Here is a 6,248-nt window from a genome sequence, read left to right as displayed (position 1 = left end):
ATGTGAAAATTTCCTGTAGGTCTTCTTTGGCATTAAATTATCCATGAGTGCTTATATTACCTCCATAATAATTAAGCTGTTGGAATTTCTAATAAAGGATAATTTCATTGGCCAAGGCAAGTGATTTTTCGGGCAAACATAATGAAATCTAAATACTCTCTGAAAGTCTTTTGAGTGTGATAAATACATATTCAAGTCAAGGGAGAAACAATCAGATTTTTCAAAAGGTCTTTCATAAAGTGTCACACCAAAAATTAGCAACAAAATAAAAAAAAATCACCACAGTATGGAAGAACAGTTTGTCATGCCAGGTCGTGGAATTACAGATAGAAGATAAATAGTCAGTGTCAATTGGCTTATTTTGACAGATACAATCAAAATAATTTTTTCTATAAATGATTTGACCAAGTTGGTAGAGACATCTCTAAATTATTAGGCCATGCTACAGTTTCTCTTTCTTGTTTCTTTGGAATTTCTCTTCTAGTGTGGATTAACTGCCTGACTTCCTGGAATTCTTCTTAGTGTAGTCTTTTCATTTGTTTTCACACAACTGAACTTTCTCCTTCCTATACTCCAGACTTTCTTGCCTGCCTTATTTCACTCTATTCCCTGTTCTTGGAAGGTCTTTATCTCTTAAAAGTTAAGCTTGTAGTGCTTGCTTTGGCAGCACATATACTAAAATTGGAACCATACAGAGAAGATGAGCACGAACTCTGTGCAAGGATGACACACAAATTCGTGAAGTATTCCATGTTTTTAAAAATTAAAAAAAAAGCGTTTAAAGCTTGGGATGGTAGTTGGCACCTGTAGTCCCAGCTACTGGGGAGGCTGAAGCAGGAGGATCATGTAAGTTCAGGTGTTCAAGGCTGCTATGCACAATGATGGAGTCTGTGAATAGCCACAGCACTTGGGCCTGGGCAACATAGTGAGGTCACTTCTCTTTAAAAAAAAAAAAAAAAAAAAAGGTGAGCTTTTAGAAGTCCTTTTTGATTTACTAGCCAAATTGCTCTCTCATTGATTCCACAACACTGAATTATCTTTTTTAAAAATTTATTTTAAAAACCTTTTTATTTTGCTCCCTCCCACTCCCCTCCCCCTTTCCCTACCCTCCTCTTCTCTTTTCTTTTTCTTTCTTTTTTTGAGACAGAGTCTCGCTCAGCCGCCCAGGCTGGAGTGCAGTGGCGCGATCTCGACTCATTGCAGCCACCCTCTCCCGGAATCAAGCGATTCTCCTTGCCTCAGCCTCCCAAGTAGCTGGGATTACAGGCACCCGCCATCATGCCGGCTAATTTTTGTATTTTAGTAGGGACGGGGTTTCACCATGTTGGCCAGGCTGGTCCTGAACTCCTGACCTCAGTTGATACGCCTGCCTCAGCCTCCTAAAATGCTAGGATTACAGGCGTGAGCCACTGCGCCCGGCCTTTTCTTTTCTTTTCTTTTTTTTTTTTTTTGAGACGGAGTCTGGCTCTGTCACCCAGGCTGGAGTGTGGTGGCGCGATCTCGGCTCACTGCAAGCTCCGCCTCCCGGGTTCCCGCCATTCTCCTGCCTCAGCCTCCGGAGTAGCTGGGGCTACAGGCGCCCGCCACCGCGCCCGGCTAATTTTTTGTATTTTTAGTAGAGACGGGGTTTCACCGTGGTCTCGATTTCCTGACCTTGTGATCCGCCCGCCTCGGCCTCCCAAAGTGCTGGGATTACAGGCGTGAGCCACGGCGCCCGGCTTTCTTTTTTTTTTGAGAAGGGACTCACTCTGTCTCCCAGGCAGGAGTGCAGTGGCACAATCCCAGCTCACTGCAGCCTCCACCTCCGGGACGCAACCCCACCTCGGCCTCCCTGGTAACTAGGACGACAGGGCGCAGGCACCATGCCCAGTTAATTTTTGTATTTTTTGCAGAGACAGGATCTCGCTATGTTGCCCAGACTAGTCTCAAACTCCCGGGCTCAAGCAGTTCTCCTGCCTTGGCTTCCCAGGCATGAGCCACCTAGCCTGGCCTGTATTATCTTTTCTGGAATTCATCTCGCTTACTGGATTGCCAGCCTCTTCTGGAGAGCAATTTGTACTCCTAATTCGCTTATTATAGTATCTCAAAGCATGTATTGTTTAATCAAATTAGGGCTGATCAATGAGAAGTTACCCTTCGGATACACTGTCCCATGACTTCTCAGTCCACCAACAGTCCTTCTTAGGCCTTTGGCTTTCCCATGCCACTTACACATTCTTTCAAAACATTTGAGTGCGTACCATTTAGATTACTCAAATACGAAAAGGGAAAACGGTACGCACACATTTCAGGTACTCGTCAAAGATAAGTTGGACGCTGGAGGTAAAATAAAAAATGGGCCTACCATTTAGGGAGGTGTGACGAAGTGACATCACTATTGCGTTAAAACCCGAGGGCCCACTGGGTCACCTCCATTTTATTCAGGTTTCGGAATCTCGGTCATGTGAGCTAACTTAAAAGGCTCAAGAGTGGTTACCTGCCCACCCGTCATAATCACTTCCCAATTCCTTGAAAACTTCGGGTTCCTAGGCCGCCAGCGCCGAGCGGAGAATCACCCTCCCTCCAGCTGCCCAAACTGGAGCTGCCCGTTCCGTTCCGTTCCGCCCCGCCCCACTGCATGCTGGGAGTCGTAGTCCCGGCTGGCAGCGTCCGGAAGGACGGGAGGGCACGGGAGTGCAGCCCGCCCATCTGGCTACTGGAGGTCACGTTCCCTAACTGATCCCTTGGTTCTGTCGGGTGGAGCCTTCAGCGTGCACGGCGAGATTTGACTTTGCCACCGTCTCTCTTGGGTTTCAATAAAGTTTTCCTCTTCCTCTCCTCGTACGGAGTTCAAGATGGCGGCCTCCTGGTCGCTCTTGGTTACCTTGCGCCCCTTAGCACAGAGCCCGCTGAGAGGGAGATGTGTTGGGTGCGGGGCCCGGGCCGCCGCTCTCGCTCCTCTGGCCACCGCCCCTGGGAAGCCCCTTTGGAAAGGTCAGTGATTGTGCCATGAGTAGTCCGAGCCGACTGCATATGACTGGAGAAGGCTCTGGGGTCACCCTCCTTGTCCGATCTACCCCAGGTGTCTCCTGCTTTCACGAAGCTAAGGGCTCCTCGAGAGGTGTTTCCATTTCTCTTGACCTTTTATACTGTCTGTGAATGAGCCCTGAGCACTGAGGGAAATAACCCTGAGTGACTTTCATTTTGAGGGTCAGAGGTCGACTCAGAGTTTCTTCCCTCCGGGACATTTAGAGAGCTGAGCCCAGTGGGAGTGCCTGGCTTGCAGTGATGCAGGTGTGGGGTTGGGGCCTGGGGACCCCTACCCTCTGCGTTTTCCAAGCTCTCGGGGCTGGTGACTTACGGGCACTGGAGGAAGAGCCGCGCCTGGGACCTCTGCAGGCCCTGCTGTCTCTCGTGATTCTGGGAAAGAAGGTCCACACGCATTCTCAGATTTAGGGATCGGTTCTTGGTGTTCTTTTAAAGTCACTAGAGGCTTCAGTGGAATTATTTTGTCACCGGGCTTTCCTTCTCCCTGGCTTCCTTCATTCAGTTATATGTTCGTGAATGAATGAATGTATATTCTGAGTAACCAAGTCAAGAGTGCCAGTTTTACTGCTCTATTCATATACTCGCACTAAACTGCACGTTTTTCAAAGGCAAGGACATTGTGTCATTGTTTCCTAAGCACTTAGCGCAATGAGTGGTACCTGATATGCAAATATGATTTTTGAATGAATGAATGAAATTATTCTCATTGTCTCCCTGATCCACATACTTGTTTTCCTTTTTCTCAAATTCAAGCAACCCCTGTAATATACCTTAATAGATTGATGACCTTAATAAAGTATATACCTTAATAAATAGATTCTTATTGATTAATTTAGCTAAAAATATGACAATCTTTGACCCTTATCATCAATGCAGTTGAAATTATTACTAGAACTTTGATTACATCACCTTACGTTTTTATCGAAAGATTAGCATAATGCACTTAGTATAATGGAATGGGCTCCACACACTGCCTAGGAGGTAGCCCTGGTCTGCTGAAGTAGTCATTATAAATAAATAAATAAATAAATGTATAATGGAATATTCTGGTAGTGTAAGCTGTGGATTATAATATGAATTTTATTTTTCGTTTTTGGTAGTCAATAAAAGCAAATAGTATAAATTTCAACGGGTGCAAGAAAGAATATGGCAAAATGTAAGGCTTTCTTCTATCCCTATCCCTTAGCTGCTTAGTTTTTCTCCTCAGAGGCAATCTCTGATACTAGTTTCTTATGTATTCTTCCAGAGACATTCTGCGTATGTACAAGCATATACATATAGAGCTAACCGTTTTAAAAAAATAGAAGTAGTAACATGCTCTACACATTGTTTTGTGTATACAGCAGTTAATTCTGTTAATTGTTAATTTCTTTTTAAATTTAGTAGCTTGGAGATCATTCCATATCAATACCATATCAATTTCATATTAATAGAACTGCCTTGTGTTTTAAGTTTTAAAAATAGTATTCCATTCTATGTATATACCATGATTTATGAACATTAAGATTTAAGGACCATCATTATAACATATAAAATTCACGGAATGCTTTTTCTGTGTCATACAATATGCTAAGTACTTTCTGCGTACATTATCTTATTATTCCTCATTATCCTCATTTGGAGATCACGAATTCAAGGTTGCTGAAGATATATGGCTAGTAAGTGTCAGAACTTCTGAATTCAAGTAAAGGCTGTGCTATTAATCTGTACTCATATTTTCTGGAATATACAAAATTTAGCCAGTTCTGGGTGTGACGATTAGATGAAAATGCAGTTAGGTTAGAGGTCCATTTAATTGTATCTAAGGATGCTCCCTTCCCCTCTTTATTTTTATTTTGTATATATGTATATATTTTTGAGATGAAGCCTTGCTCTGTCTCCTAGACTGGAGTGCAATGGCATGATCTTGGCTCACTGCAACCTCCACCTCCTGGATTCAAGCAATTCTCCCTGCCTCAGCCTGGGTGGGCGCCTCAGATCACAGATGTCCACCACCACTGGCAAATTTTTGTATTTTTAGTAGAGACGGGGTTTCACCATGTTGGCCAGGCTGGTTTCAAACTCCTGACCTCAGGTGATCCACCAGCCTCGGTCCCCCAAAGTGCTGGGATTACAGGCGTGAGCCACAGCGCCCTGCCCCCATCTTTAAATAAAGGGAAAATTTTAGTTGAAATTTTGTTCAGTATTCGGAGTCTGATTTACAAATCTGTTTTCTATCCCTTTCCTGATTTTATGTTTTATTTATTTTATTATTTTTTTTGAGATGGAGTCTCACTCTGTCGCCCAGGCTGGAGTGCAGTGGCACGATCTTGGCTCACTGCAAGCTCTGCCTCATGCGTTCACGCCATTCTCCTGCCTCAGCCTCCCGAGTAGCTGGGATCACAGGGGCCCGCAACCATGCCCGGCTAATTTTTTGTATTTTTAGTAGAGATGGGGTTTCACCGTGTTAGCCAGGATGGTCTTGATCTCCTGACCTCGTGATCCACCGCCTCGGCCTCCCAAAGTGCTGGGATTATAGGCGTGAGCCACTGCGCCCGGCCCTTTCCTGATTTTTTTGGGGGGTAATTTATTGTTTACATTTCTATTTTATCTTCATTTTTCATCTTTTGAAGTCTACTATTTAGTACAGTGTAATGTGGCTGGGCATGGTGGCTCTCGCCTGTAATCTGGGCACTTTGGGATTCTGAGGGGGGAGGATCACTTGAGCTAAGGAGTTTGAGACCAGCCTGGGCAACATGGTAAAACCCCCTCTCTAAAAACATACAAAACTTAGCTGGGTGTGGTGGTGCACGCCTGTAGTCCCAGCTATTTGGGAGGCTGAGGTGGGAGGATCACTTGAGCCCAGGAAGTCGAGGCTGCAGTGAGCTGAGAGAGATGGTGTCACTGCACTCCAGGCTGGGTGACAAAATGAGACCCTGTCTCAAAAAAAAAAAAAAAAAAAAAAGGAAAAGTGAATGAAACTGAGTTCCAGCCCTTGAGTTCCAGCCCTTGAATAGCCCATAGCCTTGAAAGGCAGATGGTATTATGGTAGCCAGCATTTGATGAGCCCCTTCTGTGTTCTAGGCATTTTGCTAGCAGTTTCTGTTTCATAATTTAATCTTCATAAAACCCTATAAAAATTGTTGTCTGTATTTTATAGATGAATAAACAGGGATGGTCACCCAAGTTGGATTTTTTTTTCTTTTTCTTTTTTTTTTTTTTAAAGTGAGCAGCAGCAAGAT

At 44.3% G+C, this 6,248-nt stretch overlaps 1 non-coding gene across 1 annotated transcript; it reads left to right on the top strand.

Annotated features, from left to right (window-relative positions):
- The first annotated feature begins 651 nt into the window (after window positions 1-651).
- Window positions 652-758, top strand: LOC116275477. The gene has a single exon (XR_004184610.1). It is a non-coding gene; the product is annotated as a U6 spliceosomal RNA (small nuclear RNA).
- The last annotated feature ends 5,490 nt before the right edge of the window (window positions 759-6,248 follow it).

The sequence above is a fragment of the Papio anubis genome, chromosome 6, assembly GCF_008728515.1.
Source record: "Papio anubis isolate 15944 chromosome 6, Panubis1.0, whole genome shotgun sequence".
Taxonomy (NCBI): domain Eukaryota; kingdom Metazoa; phylum Chordata; class Mammalia; order Primates; family Cercopithecidae; genus Papio; species Papio anubis.
The sequence above is the reverse complement of the archived record's forward strand: the minus strand, read 5'-3'. Positions and strand labels throughout refer to the sequence as shown.